The sequence below is a fragment of the Podarcis melisellensis genome (genome assembly GCF_964234715.1).
Source record: "Podarcis melisellensis genome assembly, chromosome: 9".
Classification (NCBI taxonomy): domain Eukaryota; kingdom Metazoa; phylum Chordata; class Lepidosauria; order Squamata; family Lacertidae; genus Podarcis; species Podarcis melisellensis.
In genome coordinates, this window is record NC_138541.1 from 11,755,953 (window position 1) to 11,779,971 (window position 24,019).

General features: G+C 47.4%; 1 protein-coding gene across 1 annotated transcript in view; it reads right to left on the reverse strand.

Annotated features, from left to right (window-relative positions):
- Window positions 1-24,019, reverse strand: part of ANTXR2 (ANTXR cell adhesion molecule 2) — a 157,683-nt gene that overhangs the window by 111,517 nt on the left and 22,147 nt on the right. The gene's annotated exons all lie outside the window — the stretch shown is intronic.

Sequence of the window (24,019 nt, forward strand, 5' to 3'; positions counted from 1 at the left end):
ATCATCTTGTGAATCTATGCACGGTTGTTAACTTCCTTGACAGAACAACGTAGAGAGAGCAAAATAACTGATGTCATCTTTTTTTATTTCCTGTGTTTTGCACCAAATATAGGATCTGCTTTGTGTTTGCAGAGAGCTGACCACCACCACCCCTTTCCAAGAGTTTCTGGACTGCCAACGATAAATGATACCCAAGAAAAGCCTTTTTTATTTTATTTTTTAAAAAAGCTAAAGGACAAAACTGAATGGAGCTTTGAAATCCAGAACCAGCATGGAGGACTGGAATCCTGGATGCAAACCTTGAAGATCAGAGTTCAAATTCCCCACTCAACCTCTGATTTATAACATTTCATTATCGCCTTAAAACCCATTTTTCCCCCTCCAGCTTTGCAAAACTTATAGCAGGCTGCACTCGGAAGAACTGTTGGGTTACTACAGGGACCCTGGACAGCAAGCGAAGTTCACAAGCCAATTATAGCTTAGCACATCTAGAAGAAGGCCTAGCAACTATGGCAACCAGATTTGTTTGACAAGGTTTTATCTCACTCAAACATATCCGTTCTTGCAATTTTCAAGTGCAATTTTTCTCCCACGCCACCAAAGATCGAAACCACATCCTTTTGTCTGTCATTTTTACATTGGCAACAGGATTTGCATTGTTAGTTCCAGTTAGCCAGAGAGCATCTCTTCGAATTGAATTGAATTAAATTGAAATACAGTGGTGCCTCGCTAGACGAAAAGAATTCGTTCCGCGATTCTCTTCGTCTAGCGGTTTTTTCGTCTTGCGAAGCAAGCCCATTGACAGCTTAGCGGATTAGCGCTACAGCTGTCAAGCGGCTTCCAGCAATCAGCTGTTAAGCGGCTTATCAGCGGAATAGCTGATAAGCAGCTTAGCGGCTTAAGAAAAGGGCGGAAAAAGCGGGGGGAAAACGCGGGGGGATGCAAGATTTTTTTCGTCTTGCGAAGCAACCCCATAGGGAAATTCGTTTTGCGAAGCGCCTCCAAAACGGAAAACCCTTTCGTCTAGCGGGTTTTTCGTCTTGCGAGGCGTTCGTCTTGCGGGGCACCACTGTACTTGATTGTCACTTGTACAACTTGTATACAGTGAGATTACATGAGCACCCCCCACTCAGCTCTCTTAGTCTTAATTCCCCTTGTTTACTGATGCACACCCACCAAACCCAAAAGTCAGTTGCCCTGTCCTTATCTTTTCATTCAGCAGCCTAACAGCCCATGGATAGAAGCTGTTCTTTACCCTGTTGGCGCGACTAATCATGCTTCTATATCTTCTGCCTGAGGGCAGGAGATCAAGGAAGTGCCGGCCAGGGTGTGAATCATCCCTGAGAATTTTCCTCACTCTCCTGGGGCAACGTTCTTCCGCTATTTCATCCAGCGGATTCTTGGGACAGCCCATAATATCTTGTGCTGTATTCACCACCCTCTGTAGGCACTTCCTATCAGTTGATGTCAAACCAGCGTACCACACCATGATGCAGTATGAAAGGACACTTTCTATTGTGGGCCGGTAGAAGGAGATCATCAAATGTTGATTGACATTGTTCTTTCTCAATACTCTGAGGAGATGGAGTCTCTGTTGGGCTTTCTTAATCACCTGGGTTGTATTGATTTTCCAAGTAAGGTCTTCACTGAGATAAACTCCTAGGAATTTAAAGGAAGAGACTCTCCACACAGCCCTCCCCAGTGTACAGCGGGGCTAGTTCTCCTCTCTTCCTCCAAAAGTCCAACACCATCTCCTTTGTCTTGCTGATATTAAGGTGCAAGTTGTTCCCTAGGGACCATGTAGATATTTTTTGTATGTTCTCCCCAAGATTGTCCCTGAGGAGACTTCAGGTCAGTGTGAAGCCCACTCCTCTGACCATCAGGAGAAGGAAGCCCTTGTTCCCATGACTATAGGAAGGGGTAGAAATAGAGGACAGGATAGGTGCTGGGGGTGAGCAATTGGAAAAGGCTGTAGCTCAGTCGGAGAACATCTGCCTTGCATGCAGAAGGCCTCAGACTCAATGACCCCTGCCAGAAATTCTAGAGAGCTTCTGCCAATCAGTGTAAATGGACCTTTGATCTGACCCTGTATGAGGAAGTTTCCAATACTCTGCGATCCTAATATGGGATCTCGTCTGACATTTGGGAATCATAGAATTGTAGATACAATACAATACAATAATCTTTATTGTCATTGTCCCATACAGAACAACAAAATTGAAAATCTGTATTGTCCCATACAGAACAACGAAATTGAAAATCCAGACATTTAGAGACCAACAAGCCTGCTATCCCAGCATGGTTAGCCCCCTAAAAAACTCCTATACCCCATAATTAAATACAATATACTCCCATAGAGACTAACTTATATTGCGTTTAAAACCAAAATCGCATTTGAATAGAAACTGTTTCTCAGGCGGCTAGTCCTGGCCTTTATAACCCTGTACCTTCTTCCAGAAGGCAGAAGCTGAAAGAGATCATTTCCAGGGTGTGCACTATCCTACACTATCTCTGCAGCTTTCTTATGGCACCTGGAAGCATAGCTTTAATCCAAGGTGGGAAGAGGGCACCGAATTATTCTCTCTGCAGTCTTTACAACCCTGGACAGCATTGGTTTTTCCCTGACCGTGCAGCTCCCAAACCACACAGAGAGACCATAAGTTAATACACTCTCAACAGTACAATGGTAAAATGCCATCAACAGGTCCTTTGAGAGATTGTTTTTCCAGAGCATTCTCAGAAAATACAACCTTTCAGTAGAGCTGAAAAAGGACCCTGAGGATCATCTAGTCCAACCCCCTGAAATGCAGGAATATGCAGAATGAACCTCCTCTTCCAAGGTGAGGAGATGGTCCAGTTCAAAACTACTGGGGGTTAGAAACTCACATATACAGTGGAACCTTGGTTCTCGAATGGCTTAGCTGACAAACAAATCGGCTTCTGAACGTCAAAAACTGGGAAGTAAGTGTTCCAGTTTCCGAACAATTTTTCAGAAGTCGAACGTCCAATGTGGCTGTCGTCTATTATTTCTGGGGCACTGGCGCCAATCGGAAGCCACGCCTTGGTTTTCGAACGTTTCAGGAATTGAACGAACTTCCGAAACACATTACGTTTGAGAACCAAGGCCCCACTGTACAGTGGTACCTTGGGTTATAAACTTAATTCATTCCGGAGGTCCGTTCTTAACCTGGAACTGTTCTTAACCTGAGGTACCACATTAGCTAATGGGGCACTCACCACCACTGCACGATTTCTGTTCTCATCCTGAAGCAAAGTTCTTAACCCGAGGTACTATTTCTGGGCTAGCGGAGTCTGTAACCTGAAGCGTCTGTAACCCGGAAAGCTCATAACCAAGCGTGGGAGAGCCAGGTATAAATGAACATATCCAGGATGGATTTTTAAATTTATTTTTTTGATCAACACACTCTATATATTGACAATTAGCAAAATATGCTAAGCGTCAATTCGTTTCACAGCATCCTTTGATTTCGCTTAGCCCTAGCACACAGTTCAAAGGATTTTGGCAGCCGCTGCTACCATAAATCATAACTCTCCTGGCATCTGTTCCTCCCGTGAAATGGCAAACAGAGTTCAGGATTCTGGGCAGGCCCTCAGAACAGCTGGATCTCTCCTCCCCCGCCCCCAGAAAGGAAGAAAAAACAAGTTCAAGGGTCAGATTTCAGATCATTTTGATCCAAGGAAAACCATGAACGCAACAAGGCAATTGCTTACTTGTGTAAAAAGAAAGGGCCGCGATGGAGTTATTCCCAGATTAAAAGCTCTCTATCGATATCCAGCGTGCATGTGGAATACACAGAATATCACAGCTTTAAAAGCAATAGGAAGATTTCACTTACATTTCCTAAATGTACACCATTCACTGCTCTTTGCTGCGGATGATGATGAAGATGATGATGATTAATTAACTGAATTTACATCCCACCCTTTCCTGCTGAAGGAGCCCAGGGTTGCAAGCGTGTCAGTAATTATTTTAATTTTATAAAAGCCAAATCATTCTAAAAACAATTACAGTTAGATGCATCTAAAAGGAGTTACAGTTCAAGACATTATTTCATCCAGTATTCCCACAGTGCCAGAAAAAGTGTTGTTCTCTCTTTCTCTCAAACTGCAACCTTCCTGAGAGCTAGGCTGTTTAAATCCTTCCAAAGCATGACAGTGCACAGGATAGCAAATGTACAAGTTTTCTAAAAACAAATACGTTTCTTTATTTTTATTTATGAAATCAAATGTATATGCCTTTATTTGTTAAAACAAAATTAAAGCAGTTTGCCATTATATTCTAGCACAGCGGTCCACGCACAAGACTTACTTAATGTAAATCTTAGCAAGCCCAGTGTTCGGCCTGCTCTTGCAATGCTTGCCAAATTTGTGCATGCTGGCTGCAAAATTTACCTTGCAGAACCCTGAGCCAATAAAAGAGCAAAACAAAACCACACACACAAATTGCATTAACGGTTTTCTCGCTCCATGCTATGATTCAAGGACTGGCAATGTCTTCAAGGGAGTGTGAGGCCAATAATATGCAGATGTGGTTATTCCCCCCCCCCCATTTGTTACTATGAACACCATTATGCAAAATTTCATTGGGTATTAATGGGATAGAAACCAGTACAAGAAACAGCCGATTAGGATGATTCAGACTTTATATCATTCATTTTTCTTTATATATTGACAGAAACAGCCTTGAGGTTTCTCAGAAGGTCAGAACGGGTCGTGACAGGAGCAAATGCATCAGGGACGCCGTTCAACTTCTACGAAGCTAAGCAGGGTTGACCCTGGAAGTTGCTTGGATGGGAGCCCTGCTGAGAGCATATAAGCTGCTCTGAGGTTCTCAGAGAAAGAACAGTTTAAAACAAGGTGGGCATGCAACAAAATGTTGCAGCATCTCCTAACAGTATTTCCAGGTTAGCTCATTCCATCCCTCTCCACTTACATTTTTCAAGGTCACAGTCATCAAAACAGAACATGTAGTTGCCATTTCGGGGTAAGGTGGTTCTAAAGTCTTGTCCCCCCCCACACACACACAAATAATGGTAATGGGGCAATGTTCAAAGTCTCCAATGGGGCATCAGTGGCACCGAGGAGAAAATGGATTGCAAATGTGGCCGATAAATGAAAGCAGCCGAGATCAGGATAATCCTGAGGGTCTTCTTTGACCTCCTCTGAAACATCTGTAGCCTCAGAGGGGGCCAATACCATCAGAGCTGCTTCCTGGGGTTACGTCAAGATAGCACACTAATGAAGTGGAACAAAAGAGAGGGCGAGAGGAAGACAAAGTCCCACCCAATTATTCACTTAACGAGGAAGCAATCCAGGAGTCACTCAAGGCCCACACGAAAAAACAAACCACAAGGAACAGCAGAAACATCACACTATTGGCTTTGCCAGCTGGCTGTTGCGCTCGCTCTCTCAGCAGTTGTTTTCGCCTGCTGGGTGGGTGCTAGAATTTCTGCTGGTGAAGCCAGAATTTTAAAAAGAGAGCTATTTCTCCCTCCCTCCCTTTCTCTCTCTCTCTCTCTCTCACTCTCTCTCTCTCTCTCTCTCTCTCTCTCTGTGTGTGTGTGTGCCCTCCACTCTGCCTGGCTAGTTTCTCAGGGGTTGCTGCAACGCACATCTGAACCACAGCAACTTATTTCACTATTGCTGTTTATTCAGCATGCATCCTGTGAGAATGGTGCTTTGGAGAGGTCCCCGTTCCAAGGAGCTTACAATCTAAAACTCAACACAAGGGGAAACAACAAAATCGACTGGGGAAGAAGGAGCAAAGAGTCTGGGAGCTCCCCTCTGGGAGCCTGCCATTTTGCACATGGTTTCATTTGCCATGTCGTGCAAAGCCGGCCAATAGAACCCGGTTTAGGAAACCACAAAAAAAGAACAATTTAAAAGAGAAGTGTGCTTTAAAGGGAGGGGGAAAGAGGAACTGATAAAGAGCTGTTTTGCAAAAATATGTGACAGTGCAGAGCTAGAACTGTTACAGGTGCCACTCATTCCACATTTGTACAAAATCAATCATTTAGTGCGGCAGCATCTGCACTTTGGAACTCCCTGCCACTTGACAGCTGGCACTGTATTCTTTTTGGTGCCTTCTAAATACATTTTTGTTTAGGGCAAGCCAATCCAGATATGTAGAATCCCGGCATGCTTTAATCTGGTTTTAGCTTCTCGCTAATTTTAATTATATTTTGAACATTTCAAATAGCCGTTTTTTCAATTGACAGTGTTGTTGTTTTATTCTTTTTGTAAACAACTTTGATTTTTTTTTTAAGCAGTATATAGATTTTACAAACTAAAAACAATAAAAATAACTTTATGGTGCTACTTTGCTGTGACAGTTTTTGCAAAAAGACGTTTCTAAGCGGAATAGGGAACTGCAGCCGAGCGGTAAACTGCATGCTTTTATATGCAAAAGGTCTAAGGATCAGCCCCCAACAGGCTAGCAGGCCTTTGCAGCTGTTTCATTTTCAATTTGCCAATCACTTTTTAGGTTTTTAAAGGTGTTTTATGTTTTAACATTGTACACTGACGTATGATAAGTCTATGATATGAAAGTACAGAATGACAGTCTGATCAGATTGCAAGCTTCATTCCTCAATTTTAGAGCTGGGTGTGTGTGTGTGTGTGTGTGTGTGTGTGTGTGTTTTGGCAAAACTCTGAAGACAGACAGGAGAGTTAGCAGGTTTCCTTGCAGGCTGAAATGCTGCCCAGGCAGGAATGATTCCAAGCAGGATTGACTCTGGATCAATAAGTCCAGAGAGAAACTCTGTAGAACACAACTAAGACAGAGGCACGCCTGGAGGATAAACAAGGAAAGGCTGCAACCCAGTGCTTAACTGCTGAAATGCTAGAAGGGAGGGGAACCGACACAGGAGCTAAAGCAAGGTGGGGAACATTTGACTCCCCATATATTGTTGGACTCAAACTCCCATCAGCTCCAGCTATCATAGCCGATGGTTAGAGACAATGGTAGCTGTGGTCCAACAGAATGCAGAGAGTCACAGATTCCCCACCCCTGGGTTAAAGTGTGCATGGTTGTACAGTGGTACCTAGGTTTTCGAACAACTTAGTTCATGAACAACTTGGAACCCGAACGCTGCAAAACCAGAAGTAGGTGTTTCGGTTTTCAAACTTTTTTCCGGAAGCAGAACATGCTCCGTGTTGCGTCCCCCTGTGTTTCCTGTTGCGCTGCTAATTTGTGTGTCCCCCCCCCCATTGTAATTCAAGCCTTCCGTTTCCAATTACATTGTTCTGAGGTGATATTTTGAGCTTATATTTGGTGCTTTTGTTTTTGCTATTTATTTTGCGTTTTTTGTTTTGAGGCTTTTTCAGTTAATTGGTTTTTGTGACTGTGTAGATCCCAGTTCAGCTACTGATTGATTGATTGATTGATCGATCGATTGTGTGACTGCAGAAATGAATAAAAGCCCCCCCATCCAAACAATGACTATCATCAGTGCAGGCAAGAAAAAAAAATAATTTTAATTTTTATCATCTACAATGCTGTTTTATTTATTTTATAGTACAGTACACTGTTTACTGCTTTCATTTTATGGATCAATGGCCTCATAAGATAGCAAAATTCATGTTAAATTTTTGTTTTAGGGGTTGTTTTTAAAAGTCTGGAACAGATCAATCCATTTTGCATTACTTTCTAAGGGAAAGCGTGCCTTGGTTTTTGAACGCTTTGGTTTTTGAACGGACTTCCAGAATGGATTAAGTTTGAGAACCAAGGTACCATTGTATTTAACTTTGAAGAGGAAGACATTCTGTAAAGGAATGGCAGAGCCAAACCTTGGGAAGCCCTGGCTTTGTGATGGCCTGGGACTTGGGCTTGGAACCAGAGGAGACTCAGTCTGCACCGGATCCTTTGCCTCAGGCATCATCTGAACCAAGTCTGGGGCCTGATCCTGAAGAGTCCCAGTCTGTACAGTTTTCCCTGCAACAAGCACCAGCTGAGCCGAGTCAGGAGCCTGAGCCTGCCCTGGCTCCACATGCGGGGATCACCTCTTTGCCTTCAGCCTGGCAATCACTTACAGCTGTGCCACTACTGGTTGGGTCAGGGGAGGCTGAGGCGGCCCCTGGATTTAGTAACCCACTGATGTCTCCCGAGCTGCAGAGACTAAGGTTTGAGAGAAGGAGAGACCTGAGTACTTGCAGGACGAGTGTTCACCTTTGGGCGAGACAGGGAAGTGAGTCACCGGGGGATCAGGACCAGCCGTTACCCCATCAGAGATAAAAGGCTGTCAGATCCCGGCTCAGGTTGCGGGAGCAACATTGCTGTATGCTAGATCCTGTACCTGTCCTTGCCTGGTTTCCAGCCTTGGCCCTGTTGGACTGACTCCTCATGGAATCCTTGGATTCGGGACCGGACCTGGACCGCGTTGCTCGGGTTAACCCCTGGGCCCAGCACAGGCTTTAGCTAAGATTCCTGGATTGCAGGGAGCTGGACTCAATGACCCTTGGGGTCCTTTCCAATTCTATGATCCTCTATGAAGCTTGGAAGAATCTTGGTGAAGTGGAAGCAGACGAGACTGGGATAAGGAGTGTGGAACAGAGTGGGAAATGTTTATTGCCTATCTACAAAAGCATTGTTAGGTAGTGAATACAGTGGCAGGTCTTTTAAAAAAACCACTTGTAATATTAAGAAAAATGTTTAAATTTGGAGATAATTAAAGATAAGGAAATTATTGACATGTATAAATTAAGATAATATAAAAGAAGCAGGCGAGTGAATGGAGGGGTGTCGAGGGATCTGAGTAATCCTAAAGCATGGATTTAATATTGTGCGAAAATGTTTTATTTTCTATTTTTTATTTGTTGTGGTTTATTCTTTTATACTTATGAGATGATAATGTTTAATTGTGAAAATAATTTTTTAAAAAAGAGAGTGGGGAACGGAGGCTGAGAGTGATGCTCTGGAGTTTGTAGTTTGTTAAGAGCATTTACCGTATCAGTTACGTAATGCAACCAATAGCAGTTTAGTGGTATCTGCCGAGTCAAATTGAAATCATAAGGCAAACCGTGCAGAGGGAAGCAGAGGAAGGGGTGGGGAGGGAGAGAACCTGGGACCTTATCAGTTAAGTTGCTGCTTAGGGAGCAGCCCTCTGTGCACCAGGACATTATACGATTTGTAATATGTCAGGGGATGTCAAATTAAGCCCTGTGCGGTAGTGAAGGGTAGGAGGACGGAGAAATATTCCCCTTCCAGGCCATTGAGCCCCTTTAACAACTCCACACAGCCATTCAACCCCTCACCTCCCCAGTAGCTCTCTGCTCCTCTCGCATTTCAGCTGCATGAGCAGAAACCTCTTAACATGTTTGTTCTAAATCTCACAGCAAGTGCAGCTCCAGCGTTAGGCTATCCGTGTGGATTAGAGGAGAGAGTGATATAATCGGAATAATTTTCCTCCATGCTCACTTCATGCCTCCCTTCCTTCTCCTCCAAACTTCTTCTTCTTCTTCCACTTAAGCGTTTAATGACTCGCTTCCTGGCTGCCCTAGCACACAAAGCCAAGCATATTTCTTCCTCTTGCAGGAAATGTTCCTATTAAGGAGGTTCGTAATTGGTAATCAGATGCTCCCTGTAAATGGATTCTGTTCTTGCAAAGGAAAAAAGGCAGAGCACGGGGCCAGGCTTCAGATACACGGCGGCTGGCTGGCACTTCTCTTTTCTAGCCTCTTGCAAAGGAAACGGAAAAACCCCCTCTGTGTTTTCTGCTTAGTTGCACCCAGAGCAGGTGATTGTACAAAACAGCAGGGCAGGAAAGTTTTGACACAGCATGGAGAGCAACGTGGAGCAAACCTCCTGCTGGCTGTTCACCTCTATCGCTCTTGAAACAGCAAAGGTTGCACGGCAACAAGAGCCTTGACTTCTCCATGCCTCTCTCCACACTCAACATGGGAACATAAGAACAAAGGCCAATCTAGTCAAACCTCCTGGTCTCATAGCGGTCAATGGGAAGCCCATGAGATGGGCCTGAGTGCGAAAGCACTCTTCCCCAGCCATGACTCTCAACAACTGGTATTCAGAGGCATACTGTATTCAAAAGTGCAGGCAAACATAGCCGTCATGGCTAATAGTTCATAGCAGCTTTTTTCCTTTGTATGATTCTCTTTTAAAAGCATTCCAAGCAGTGTTCAAAATTGGCCAGGCACATTTTCCACTAGAGCTGGACCATAAAGAAGGCTGATTGCCGAAGAATTGATGCTTTTGAATTATGGTGCTGGAGGAGACTCTTGAGAGTCCCATGGACTGCAAGAAGATCAAACCGATCCATTCTTAAGGAAATCAGCCCTGAATGCTCACTGGAAGGACAGATCCTGAAGCTGAGGCTCCAATACTTTGGCCACCTCCTGAGGAGAGAGGACTCCCTGGAAAAGACCTTGATGTTGGGAAAGATGGAGGGCACAAGGAGAAGGGGGTGACAGAGGACAAGATGGTTGGATAGTGTTCTCGAAGCTACCAGCATGAGTTTGACCAAACTGCGGGAGGCAGTGGAAGACAGGAGTGCCTGGCGTGCTCTGGTCCATGGGTCACGAAGAGTCGGACACGACTAAACGACTAAACAACAACAATCATCCACTTGGGACCGAGTGAAGTGTCTCGGGCGCCAGGATAGCGCCTGACATCTCCACCATCTGGAGGTGCGTGCCTGGGGATCCTCAGACCTTTGCTGTTTTCACACACATCCTGTAGAATTCTGTCTGTGATACAGTCCTGCCTCATGTTACGTTTGCTTTATGTTACGTTCTTTCAGGTTACGTCCCGCGGCAACCCAGAAGTACTGGAAAGGGTTACTTCCGGGTTTTGCCGCTCACGCATGCGCAGAAGCACCAAATCGCACTTTGCGCACGCGCACAAGCACCTGCGCAGATACAGCGCTTCAGGTTGTGCTCTTTTAATGTTGCGAATGGGTCTCTGGAATGCATCCCATTCACAACCAGAGGTACCACTGTATTCTATCTGCACACTCCGAACAAATTTCAGGAACCCAAAAATTGCATTGAAAAATCTTACTTTTGTGACATCTGACCCCGAAATGGCAACTAGGCATTCTGTTTTGGGCGACTGTAACCCTGGTTCAAGGAGCCATTTGGTGCCTGTCACGGCCACCCAGGACTGGTCCCAGCTCACAAGAGACCTCACTCCGTTGCAGTTTATTTACAGGAAAAGTTTATTGAAGATTTCTGCTTCTCGTACAGTTCAGCATCGTGGCCGTACGTCTGTCACGTTAGACCGCTGAAGTCCCCTCTGACTCCTCCCCTCTTCCACACCAACTTAATAGCCTGGCTCTAGCCCACCTCTTCCTCTCCTTTCTTTTCCGCAGGGTCTTCCTGCCCCCCTGGGTTCCCTCTCTCCGTGACTCGCCTGAGGCTGAATCCTCTGCCGCCTCTTCCCCCCTCCTTCTGGCTTTAGGGCCGGGCTCCTCCCCTGAGCTCTCTCCACTTCCGCGCGCCTCTACGTTTGAACTTGGCGCGCGTACGTTGCTGCTGACCTTTCTTTCGACCGCTACACCACCCCTTGTTCTGCTCTCCACCCTTTCCGGCTGAACACCTTGCTCCAACCCCCTTTCTCTGTTCTCTCCTAATCCTGCTCCCTCCGAGAGGCTGACGACTCCACCCCCTTTACTCCGTTCCGGCTGAGACGCCTCTTGCTGCGTCTGTCTTCCACTGGGCTCCTCTCCGCTTCTCCCTTCTCCTCCCTTTTGCTTGATTAAGGTAACCCCCTTTTGAGAATCCTCTGACTCGCTGCTCAGACTCGTGGATTCCCTCAGAATTCCGTCATCTTCTTCCTCATCCTTCTGCCCCTCCTCCCACTCGCTCTCCGTCTCCTCTGTCATCTCCTCCTCTCTCCCAGAAACCCTGACATCCATCCCCCCCTCGAAGCCCCCCCTTCCCCCCTCCCGCTCGCCGGGTGCAGGTTGAGGAAAACGTGGTTCTTCCGGGGTCGGTTCAGGATACAAGTTGTCCACTTCAACGTTCTCCTCTGTCATCTCCGTATATGTGTGTTCGAACTCGGGTTCCCCACCCACAGACCTCACAGTCTCTTCCTCCATCACTGCTTCTCCTGGCGCTGCCTGCCAAGGACCTACCATCCATCTCTGACTCCATGCCTCCCTTGGCTGATCCACCCACCAACAAGGGCCTGTCTCCTCCCCCCCCAGTCTCGGATCCCTGGTCGGGCTTGTTTCGGGCGTATGGCCCTCGGGTGAGGAGAAACCCTCGAACGTGCTGTCTGACAAAGTGGGCGTGAAAAGCCAATCATCAAAATACTCCTCGGGCATGGGCTTGTGCGGAAAAAGTGCATGGAACTCTTCCTTCAACAGGGGTTCGTCCAACGCGTAACCCGGCACCCAGCTATTGGCAGAGGCCGGAGTGCCTTCCCTGGCTAGAAAATATTCAACTCCCTCCTCCCCCCATCTCGAGTCCAGTATCTCTGTGACCTCGTTAAGAGGTTCTGGTCTTGGCGATTCCCCCCCCTCAGGCGCCCTCCTACGTGGCTCTGGGAGTGCTCCTGACTCTTGAAACCTGTGTGGGGTTTTGTAGGGAGTGAGCACCGACCTATGAAAGACCGGGTGCACCCTGGAACCCTCCGGAAGGGCTAGACGAAAAGCCACCGGATTGATCTTAGCCTCAACTTGATATGGCCCTAGCTGCCTGTGTCCTAACTTCTTCTTGGCCAATGACCTGGCCGGCATCGCGTGGGCTGCTAACCACACCCAGTCCCCAATCTGGATGTCCTCTCCCGCCCTCCTGTGCTTATCGGCCTGCACCTTATACGCCTGTTTTGCCAGCTCCAAATGTCTCCGCAGCTCCTCGTGCACCTCTTGCAACTCCGCTGCAAACTGGTCGGCATCTTGAGGCCCCCCCCCTCCTGGTGCCGCAAATCTCGGGAAGGTTCTGGGATGACGGCCATTGTTCGCGAAGAAAGGCGTCACCCCGGTGGATGCGTGTTTCGTGTTGTTGTAGGCGAATTCAGCCATCGGCAGATAGTCCACCCACGCCGCAGGTCGCTGGTTGGCGTAGCACCGCAGGTACTGCTGCATGATCGCGTTGACCCTCTCCGCTTGACCGTTGGTTTGTGGATGTCTCGCCGATGTCAGGTTGATTTTGACGTGCAAGATGCCCAGAAGCTTTCGCCAGAAAGTGGAAACAAACTGGCGCCCCCTGTCGGACAAGACGGACTGCGGAAGTCCATGCACTCTGAAGACGTGATCGATGAAGAGCTTTGCGGTCTGTTCTGCCGTCGCCACCTTGGCACAAGGGATGAAATGCGCCATCTTGGTGAACAAGTCCACCACCACTAACACCGCCGTCTTACCTCTGGAGCTGGGCAGGTCCGTAACAAAGTCCAACGCTACCCTCTCCCACGGTTGCTGCGGTGTCTCCAGCGGTTCTAGCAATCCCGCCTGCTTCTGGTGCACTGGTTTGGACCTCTGGCAGATATCACACCTGGCGACGTAGTCCGCCACCTCTCCTCTCATCTGGGGCCACCAAAAGTCTCTAGCCACCAACTCCATCGTCTTCTCTTTGCCGAAATGGCCTGCACTAGGGGCGTCATGCAATTGTTGCAGAACCTTGGCTCGAAGATCGTCGGTGGGCACGTAAAGGGCACCCTTACGAGTCAAAAGTCCATCTTGCAATTGGAACTCATCGTTGTCTCGCGACCCTCCGCGTAGCTCCTCCATCTTGGACTGTGCAAACTGATCCCTTTGCAACGCGCGTCGCACCGCGTCCAGGTCGACTGCGATGGTAGCGCACGTCCACGCCTGCGGTGCGAAAATGTGCTTTGCTGCGATTGGAGCTGCTTCCTCCAAGTATTGCGGCTTTCGGGACAGCGCGTCTGCAATAACATTGGAGTCTCCTGGGATGTATTCTATTTTGAAGTCGAAATCCGCAAAGAACTCCGCCCAGCGCATGTGTCGCTGGGTCTGTAACTTAGCCGTCCGCCAATACTCTAAGTTCTTGTGATCCGTGCGGACTTGCACCGTGTGCTTGGCTCCTATTAAGAAGTGTCGCCACGCTTTGAAAGCTGCATGAATGGCCAACAACTCCCTGTCCCATATGGTATAATTGCGCTCCGTCTTGCTGAGCTTCCGGGAGTAGAACGCACCCGGTCTCCAGTTGCCTTGTGAATCCTCTTGCAAAAGAACGGCCCCAACCGCTCTGTCTGACGCATCGGTCTCTACCCGCATGGGTCTGCCGGGATTCACGTGGAGCAGCTGCTCTTCGGAGGCGAAAAGACCTTTAAGCGTCCGGAAGGACCGCTCCGCTTGTTCGGTCCAGACGAACTTCTTCTTCTTGGAACTGAGGGTGTCAGTGATAGCCGCCGTCGCGTTCGCAAAACCTTTAATAAACTTGCGGTAAAAATTGGCAAAGCCGATGAACCTCTGGACCTCTTTCCGATTTCGAGGGCTTTTCCAGTCCAACAGCGCTTGAACCTTAGCCCTGTCCATGGCCAGTCCCTCGTCGGACAACTTGTAGCCAAGGAAATCAACCTCTCTGACATCAAACTGGCATTTTTCCAACTTGGCGTACAGCCTGTGGTCCTTCAGCCTCTGCAGGACCTCCCTCACGTCCTTATCGTGATCCTCCGGCGATTCCGAGAAAATCAGGATATCGTCGAGAAAGCAGACACACTTCTTGTAGAGGAGACCTGCTAGCACGTGGTGCATAAATGCTTGAAAAACGTGGCTGCCATTTTGGAGACCGAAAGGCATGACTCTGTATTCGTATGTGCCCAGAGGGGTGAACATGGCGGTCTTCCACTCATCTCCTTTCCGGATGCGGATGAGATTGTAAGCTCCACGTAGGTCCAGCTTGGTGAAAATCTTGCCCCTCCTGACGGTCGCTAAAAGGTCGTCAATCTTGGGCATGGGGAAAGCCTTGGGCTTAGTCAAGCTGTTTATGAACCTGTAATCCACTATAAGCCTTTTTTGGGGCGTGTTCTTCTTCTTCACAAAGAACACAGGGCTGCCACCCGCTGCTTTAGATTCCTGGATGAAACCTCGCTTGAGGTTATGGTCTATGAACTCCCGAAGCTCTTGCATCTCGTCTTCCGACATGGAGTACAGCTTGGCAGCAGGCAGTTGCGCCCCTGGCACTAAATCAATCGCGCAGTCGTAAGGTCTGTGAGGCGGCAACTTGTCAGCTTCCTTCTCACAGAAAACCTCCAAGAAGTCCTGGTACTTGTGAGGCACTGTTTGCACCATACCCAGATGCAACTGCTGCTCGGCTTCTCCTCCCTGATCGGTCTGAAAGCAATGCTGAGCACAATACGATGAACAAAAGGTGATCTGCCGCTGGTACCACGCAACCGCGGGACTGTGCCTCTCCAGCCAACTCATGCCTAACACGATGGGTGTGTCCGATAAGTGGGTGACATTGAAACTAATAAGTTCTCGATGGTTGCCAATCTGCATCATCATGGGAGGGGTTTGCTGCACCACTTGCCCCCCCAGCAACTTCCTGCCGTCTACCGTGACCACGTTTAGAGGCGTCGTTGCAGGCAGGAGCGCCATGTTGTGCTGCTTAACGAACTGCAGTCCCACGAAGTCGGCGTTGCTTCCCGAATCGATCGTTATTGGAACCTCGAGGAGTCTCCCATCAGGCAACTGGAGTGTTGCTGTGAGCAGAACTGCCGGTCTGGGAGGCAAAGGGTCCACGCTCTGCAGTGATGCTGGGGGCTTGTCTACAGATCCGCCTGGCTGAGCCCCAGTAGCTCCGCTTCCAGCCAGGCACTGTCGTTTCCCTGAAGCTGCTCCCCTGGTTGCACCTCTGCTGTTACAGTTGCCAGTGCTGCAGTGTGCTTCTGGAGCCTCTGGGGGCACTCTTTCGCCATATGGTGCGCACTGTCACAGATGTAACACTTCCTGGTTCCTCTAGGAGGCTTCGCTTTGGCTGCACCAGGGACAGGGCTCTGGGACGGCTTCTGAGCCCTAGCACCACCAATCTCCATCGGCTCCTCGCTGTCCTTCCCCATTGGCGAGGGGTGCGCACGGCTGAAATCCCTGTGCACAAAAGGGAGAGTCCTCGCTTGCGCACGCGCTTGGGGCCCGTCCTCCTCGTGCCACGGACGTCCCTCATGTCGAATTCCAATAGCTAAAGCCCGTTGCACCACGTCTTCTAGGGTCTGGGGTCTGTCCCCCCTAGCGATCTCATCCTTGATGGGGGGGCTCAATCCCTCCCAAAAAAGATCTCTGACCGGCTTACTGTCCTTTGGCCAATCTAAGGCGGTGAGCAATGCAAAAAATTTAGAGTGGTATTGGCGCACAGTCGCTTTCCCCTGCCTCAGCCCGTGCATTTGACGGCGCGCAATGTCCACATCCACAGAGGATTGAAAACAAGAATCCATCGCTTTGATGAACGCAGTTGAATTGCGACGGGCCGGTCCATCTTCGGGCCACAGATTGCGTAGCCAAGCCCTGGCCTCCCCATGCAGGTGCGAAACAATGAACCCCACTTTCTCCTCCTCATCTTTAAAATCGTGACGGAGTAAATGCAGTGCATATACGACGTCCGCTCTGAAATTGGGATAGTCTTGCAAGTTGCCATTAAAATGCGGAACCAGGGCACCCCCCCTCCGTCCAAGCGCAATGCCCTCCGCTCTGGAACCTGGGGCCCCCGCCCTGTCCGCGTGTTCCCACCTTGCCTGCAAATCCTGGCACGTCTTCTCCAAGTCGTCATTCTTCTTCTGCGAAGCAATGACTGCCGATGTGAGAGCGGTAACCTGATCCCGCAGTGCAACCAGCTGCTCCTCAGCGCTCATGGCTGCTCCCGTTCGTGAGCTTCGCAAAAAAATTTTTTTTGCTTTCTGAGAGGGGACTTACTGTCACGGCCACCCAGGACTGGTCCCAGCTCACAAGAGACCTCACTCCGTTGCAGTTTATTTACAGGAAAAGTTTATTGAAGATTTCTGCTTCTCGTACAGTTCAGCATCGTGGCCGTACGTCTGTCACGTTAGACCGCTGAAGTCCCCTCTGACTCCTCCCCTCTTCCACACCAACTTAATAGCCTGGCTCTAGCCCACCTCTTCCTCTCCTTTCTTTTCCGCAGGGTCTTCCTGCCCCCCTGGGTTCCCTCTCTCCGTGACTCGCCTGAGGCTGAATCCTCTGCCGCCTCTTCCCCCCTCCTTCTGGCTTTAGGGCCGGGCTCCTCCCCTGAGCTCTCTCCACTTCCGCGCGCCTCTACGTTTGAACTTGGCGCGCGTACGTTGCTGCTGACCTTTCTTTCGACCGCTACACCACCCCTTGTTCTGCTCTCCACCCTTTCCGGCTGAACACCTTGCTCCAACCCCCTTTCTCTGTTCTCTCCTAATCCTGCTCCCTCCGAGAGGCTGACGACTCCACCCCCTTTACTCCGTTCCGGCTGAGACGCCTCTTGCTGCGTCTGTCTTCCACTGGGCTCCTCTCCGCTTCTCCCTTCTCCTCCCTTTTGCTTGATTAAGGTAACCCCCTTTTGAGAATCCTCTGACTCGCTGCTCAGACTCGTGGATTCCCTCAGAATTCCGTCATCTTCTTCCTCATCCTTCTGCCCCTCCTCCCACTCGCTCTCCGTCTCCTCTGTCATCTCCTCCTCTCTCCCAGAAACCCTGACAGTGCCTAACTTAGATATCTGAGTTTCTAACACTGCGTCCAAGTTGGTGGCTATCACAACCTCTTGTGAGAGGAAATTCCATAGTTTTAACTGTGCACTGTGTGAACAAGTGCTTTCTTTTGCCTGTCCTGAATTGTCCAATATTCAGCCTCTTTGGATGGTCCCAGGTTCTGGTATATGATAAGAGAGAAAGAAAAATGATAATTCGAGGAGAGAGCTGAGCTGCTTGTACAGAAGCATCAAAATGACGAACACACCAGCCCACAGCAAGGCCACTTCCTGTGATTGCTCTCCTACCTAGTAACAGGATGTTTGCAGATACCACAAATGCAGAGAGCTGAAGTGCTTCAAACCACACACACACACACACACCATGCTGAAGCCACTTTCCCCATGATGCTCTCCCACAATGAAGCAAGATCTGCATGGAGCTGAGCACATAGACCAGACTCAACTTTCTTTGCCTTAGTCCTTAGACCACAGCAACACCAGACAAGATAACAAAATTTAAAGCAGATAATACAATTGACACAAACTTTTGTAAAAAAAACAAAAAAACCTAAAAGGTAAATGGACTCCTGACCATTAGGTCCAGTCGTGACCGACTCTGGGGTTGTGGCACTCATCTCGCTTTATTGGCCGAGGGAGCCGGCGTACAGCTTCCAGGTCATGTGGCCAGCATGACTAAGCCGCTTCTGGCGAACCAGAGCAGCGCACGGAAACGCCGTTTACCTTCCCGCCGGAGTGGTACCTATTTATCTACTTGCACTTTGACATGCTTTCGAACTGCTAGGTTGGCAGGAGCAGGGACAGAACAACGGGAGCTTACCCCGCCGCAGGGATTCAAACCGCCGACCTTCTGATCGGCAAATCCTAGGCTCTGTGGTTTAACCCACAGCGCCAACCGCGTCCCTTAAAAAAACAAAAACAAAAAAACTACTCACTATCTAAAACTAGTAACTAGTAAAATTGCATATAAAAATGTATACAGGAGGAGAAATTCTCACTAAAATGCAGTTGAATTTTCAGCAGAATTTTTTTTGGGGGGTAGGGGGAGAAATCACAAACTGATGTGGAGATGTGGGGAAATGAACTTAAGACTGGAGAAGCGTGAAACTGAGAAAAACCAAAATCGGCATATCTAGCCATTTCTTCTGATGGCAAAGCAACACACCGAGCGCAAGGAATGTGTGGCTGACTAGGGTGAAGACGCAGGAGATTCCCTATGGCGACGCCATAAAGGAAAATTTTCTAGAGATGTTTTATAGATGGAACATAACACCTAGCAAAATATTCAAAATGTATAAAACAAAATCCAAAATGTGTTGGAGGTGTAATCAAGCAGAGGGGACGCTGCTACACATGTGGTGGACCTGTAATAAAATTAAGAGCTTCTGGGATATGGTATATGAAGAGCTGAAGAAAATATTTATACAAACCTTTATAATAAATTAAAAAACCCAGAAGCTTTTCTGCTGGGCATATTAGACTCCAACACTGCAAGTGTAAATAAGAGAATATTCCTGTACGCATCATCAGCAACAAGAATCTTAACTGCAAAAAAAAAAAAAAAAAATGGAAAAAAGAGATAGTACCAACAAACAAAAAAAGAGTGGCAAGAGAAATTATTTGATTACCTTGAATTGGCCAAAATGACGGATACAATTAGGGGTCAATCTAAACAAAAATTCCAAAAAGAATGGGGAAAATATGGAGATTACCTAAGAAAGCAGTGTCCTAAAATCAATACCTGGACTTGCTTTGAGTAATTTCTGCAAAACAAAATATGGTGTGAAAGTATAAAATATAGAGAAAAGTAGGGCAAAGGAAATGAGAAAGAAATAGTTTACCAAATATGAAATTAGACCCGCGTTGAGGACGAAGGAAGCCAACTAGAAAAGAATAAGAATTGAAATACCCAAGAAAAAAATTATAATTTAGGCAGAATATTTGGACTAGCTGATATGCATTTGTATAATTTGGAACATTCAATGTGATTTGACTGGATTGTTAAAATGGGAAACTTAATAAAAATAATAATTGTAATTGTAATAATAAGCTAATAAAAAGCATACATATACATATACAAACAGTGGTACCTCGGGTTAAGAACTTAATTTGTTCCAGAGGTCCATTCTTAACCTGAAACTGTTCTTAACCTAAGGTACCACTTCAGCTAATGGGGTCTTTTGCTGCCGCCATGGCGCCGCGATTTCTGTTCTAATCCTGAAGCAAAGTTCTTAACCTGAGGTACTATTTCTGGGTTAGCGGAGTCTGTAACCTGAAGTGTCTCTAACCTGAAGCGTCTGTAACCCGAGGTACCACTGTACATATACATATACATTCCCTATGGAGATACTTCACCTGCATGTGCTCAGAGTTGCACCCTACGGGATAGGGCAGATCATGCCACATGTTTTGCATAACTTATTTGGCTTTTCCTAGTCCTGGCAGCTAAGAAATACCCAGGGCCGCAAGCCCTGCTCTTCCACCACCCAGCTTGAAATCCAACTCACATTTCATGCTTCATGGAGAGTCTTCTCTAAAAACAAACGTATTGCAAAACACACACAAAACGCCCAACCACTACTGTTTGGCCTTTCCCTCTATTCATGAAAAAGCCATGCCAAAAAAAAAAAATGTTTTTGAATTGCATTCTTCCTCCGAGCAGCTCACAAGGTCTACACATAGTTTCTCCTCCACCACCCAGGACAATTATTATCTTTCTGCCTAACGAGATTTGTGGCCAAACAGGGATTTGAACCCAAATCAGCTGAGTCAAAGCCCAGCATTCTGCCCAGGACACCACACTGGCTGTGCTCATTTTGATGCATCCTAAAAATGAGAATAGATTGCAGCCTCCCACAATTCATGCTCATGATATGCATCTGATATACATGCAATTCCTACACTTCTCTTCTAGGCTAAGCAGGTTGCTTCCAAAGAACATTTTTTAGAAGGGCATAGTATCTGCAATGAAAGATGGCTCTGCAGGAGTGCAAGGGAAATTCATACACTCATGAGCCCTGAATTTTCACATTGCCAGAGCATTTATTCCGCTTGCTCAGGAAGCCATACTTCCAGATAATTATCAGCCAAACTAGATCAGTAAACCATTACTGATCGGATAACTAAGTTGCCTTCAGCGTTTCTTCTTAAGCCACTAGACTTCCCTCTCGGATTGATGGATTCCGACAAGCCTTTCATTCATTTAGATGCTTTGCAAAGTTGGGAGACGTTAACAGCGCCAGAAAAGCTTGCAAAAGTTCACTGGCAGGCTTATAGCGGAAGAGGATTGCACACAGATCTCGTACGTTGTTTAACTTTACACAATTCCCAGAGGAGCAGCCCTGTTAGGCTGTCGCAGCCGAAACAAACAAGAGGCTTGCGACACTTTAAAAGGCTAACAAATGCATGATGGCATAAGCTTTTGCAGAGCGCAGCCCCGCTTCCTCTGGCGCATAAAGTGTTATCCTCAGTTACTCGTTTATATGTGCATGGCTTGAGGGGAATGGGGGATTGCAAAAAGTGAGGTCAAGGGGGAAGTGAAGCAGAGAATACGCAGAACAGCAGCCACAGTAGTTAGTGATAACACAGAAATTCTGGCTGTCTATATGCTAATTAACACATATAGTGTGATTATGGGGGGGGGGACCAACTAAAACTTTGTCCCAGTTCTTTTTTTATTTGCAAGCCAAATCCTATGCATATCATCTCAGAAGTAAGTCATAAGAAGAAAAGAAAAGCAATAAGACTGAATCAGGTAAGTGCTGGAGATCCAAAGAGGTTGCATATGCGGAGGACTTGTAAAAGGGTAAAAGTGTATTGGGAAATGATCCATAACGAATTAAGAAAAATGTTTAAAAGTACTTTCCCAAGAAAAACCAGAGTCCTTTCTGTTGGGGAGAATTCAGACTGAAATTCCCAAGTGTCAAAAAAGGTTATTTATGTATGCCACTACTGCAGCCAGTAGGGACGCGGGTGGCGCTGTAGGTTAAACCACAGAGCCTAGCTCCTGTTGCTTGGTCCCTGCTCCTGCCAACCTAGCAGTTTGAAAGCACATCAAAGCGCAAGTAGATAAATAGATACTGCTCCAGCGGGAAGGTAAACAGCGTTTCCATGCGCTGCTCTGGTTTGCCAGAAGTGGCTTAGTCATGCTGGCCACATGACCCAGAAGCTGAACACTGGCTGCCTTGGCCAGTAAAGCGAGATGAGCGCCGCAACCCCAGAGTCGGTCATGACTGGATCTAATGGTAAGGGGTCCCTTTACCTTTATATATACAAATTTCTACAGGCTAACAAACCTCTCTCTCTCTCTCTCTCTCTCTCTCTCTCTGACCACACTCTTATACACCACCACACTTACTGCTGGACAGGTTTCCCTTTTAATCAGAGGACAGCCAATCAACTGACAGCACATTACTGCTGAGTCTTTCTGACTCAGCACTTCCATAGAAAGTATTGCTGACTGATTGCATCAGCTAGCAAACTCAAGTCTGCAGACTTACTATCTCACACAGCATTCTGTGAATCCCGACACCCTGTTCTCACAGTGGCCTGCCGGGAGCCCAGAAGCAAGACCACCATACAAGAAGGCTCTCCTCACTTGCAATTTATGACAATGGGTATTCAGAGGCATACTGTCTCCAAAGCAGAGGCAGAGAACAGCACCAGATCCAACTATTGGCTCATATTTGGGTGGGAACGGATTTGTTTTCATGTATTGACTGACTGGTCAAACGTGAACTCCCAGACCACTTCGACTGCAGCTTCAGAGCTCTTCAACCCCCAATGACTAGCGGAAGCCAAATACAATCTACTGAGTAAACATATGCAAAGGTTGCTTATACAGTCATTATTTCTTATACAATCCGTTCCAGAAGTCCATTTGGCTCCCAAAACCGTTCGAAAACCAAATATTCAGCTTCTGAAAAACATTTGGAAACCGGAACAGTCACTTCCGGGTTTTCGGCATTCAGGAACCAAAATGTACAAATACCAAGGTGTTTGAGAACCAAGGTACGACTGTACTTTGCATAACCTTACATTTGTTGCAGAAGCTTTTCTACCAAAAGCTGAAATTCTCAGGTTAGTTTCTAACTTCCTTGTAAATTCCATGAAGTTGTACAGACAATCAAGCCCTGGTTAGAGAAATCTAGCTCTCAAACACTGAAGAATAATGGCCTCAGCTTTAAAACGCATTGCATTTCCTTTGCACTGAAATGAATAGATTGGAGTAACATATTGGCAACGTAGTTTACACCATGAATTGTGTAAGTTACATCATTTCACCACAAACAGCGAGACAAATAACGTAGTTCTTGATGGAAGGCATAATGCAGTGGAATTGAAACAGTGCTGCATAAGACGAATATGGAACAGAATGAAAAAGCCACGCCTTCTTGCATCCCGACAACCAAGCAATAGTTTGTGGTTGCTACCAGCTGAGTCTATTCCAATGCTTCTACGCTGCATCCCACAACATTAGTGTAATTGCAGAGTTGGAAGGGACCTAGTCCTACCCCATGCAATGCAGGAATCTCAGCACGCGGTCCCCCATTCAGTTTGAAACCGGACCAGATCCTGCTTAGCTTTGCAAAGGTGCTAGGTGTCAGGGGACTGCCATCGGAACAGGGGAGGGAGGCAGGGACGCCATTGAGATACAGGGAGCCGCAGAAACTTCTGAGGAGCAGTTCCTCGTCCAGCGGTGGGAAAAGCCACACTTCCAGTGGAGAAGAGAGGGAAGGGACCAGCCAAGCGAAGGGAGGGCTTGAAGATGCTGCTGAGAGCCCAAGCGCCTCACCTAGCCCGGTTGGCCAGGAGGCACACACGCCACTTCCGTCGCCCAGTTTGCACAGAGGGGTGAAGCCCAAGGAGGGGAGGCGGAGGTTTGGGGTGTCTAAGATCTTATGGGGGGGGGGAACCAGAAGGTGGCTCTCCCGGATTCTGCAAGTGACTAAGACAGACATGAACCTTGTGTATCTGCACTGTAAATAGTTTGCACAATAAAACCTGTAAAAGACTTGTCGGAGTCCTGCCTGGTTGCATCTGACACCAACAGTTTTATTGCTGCCTGTGTAAGATAAAAATATGGAGATCTCTCTTATTCAAACTGGATTATGGAACAGACAGAAGCAGCAAGTTTCAGTGGCATGGCAATCCGTTTTTTCCTCCCTCCCAACTTGGGCAGGATGAAATTCTCACACTGGACTGTGGAGCCATAGTTCAACAATCCATCGAGAGAGAAATACTCCTCTCTATTCAGTCTGGGGCCTTATGTGGTACCTAGCAACTCCTAGAGCAGGGATAATTGCTGGACTTCAAATCCCAGGCTGCCCCAGCTGCTGTGGTCCATGTTTAGGGAGAATGGGGAGTGTTAGTCCAAAAACATCTGGAAGGATGCAGT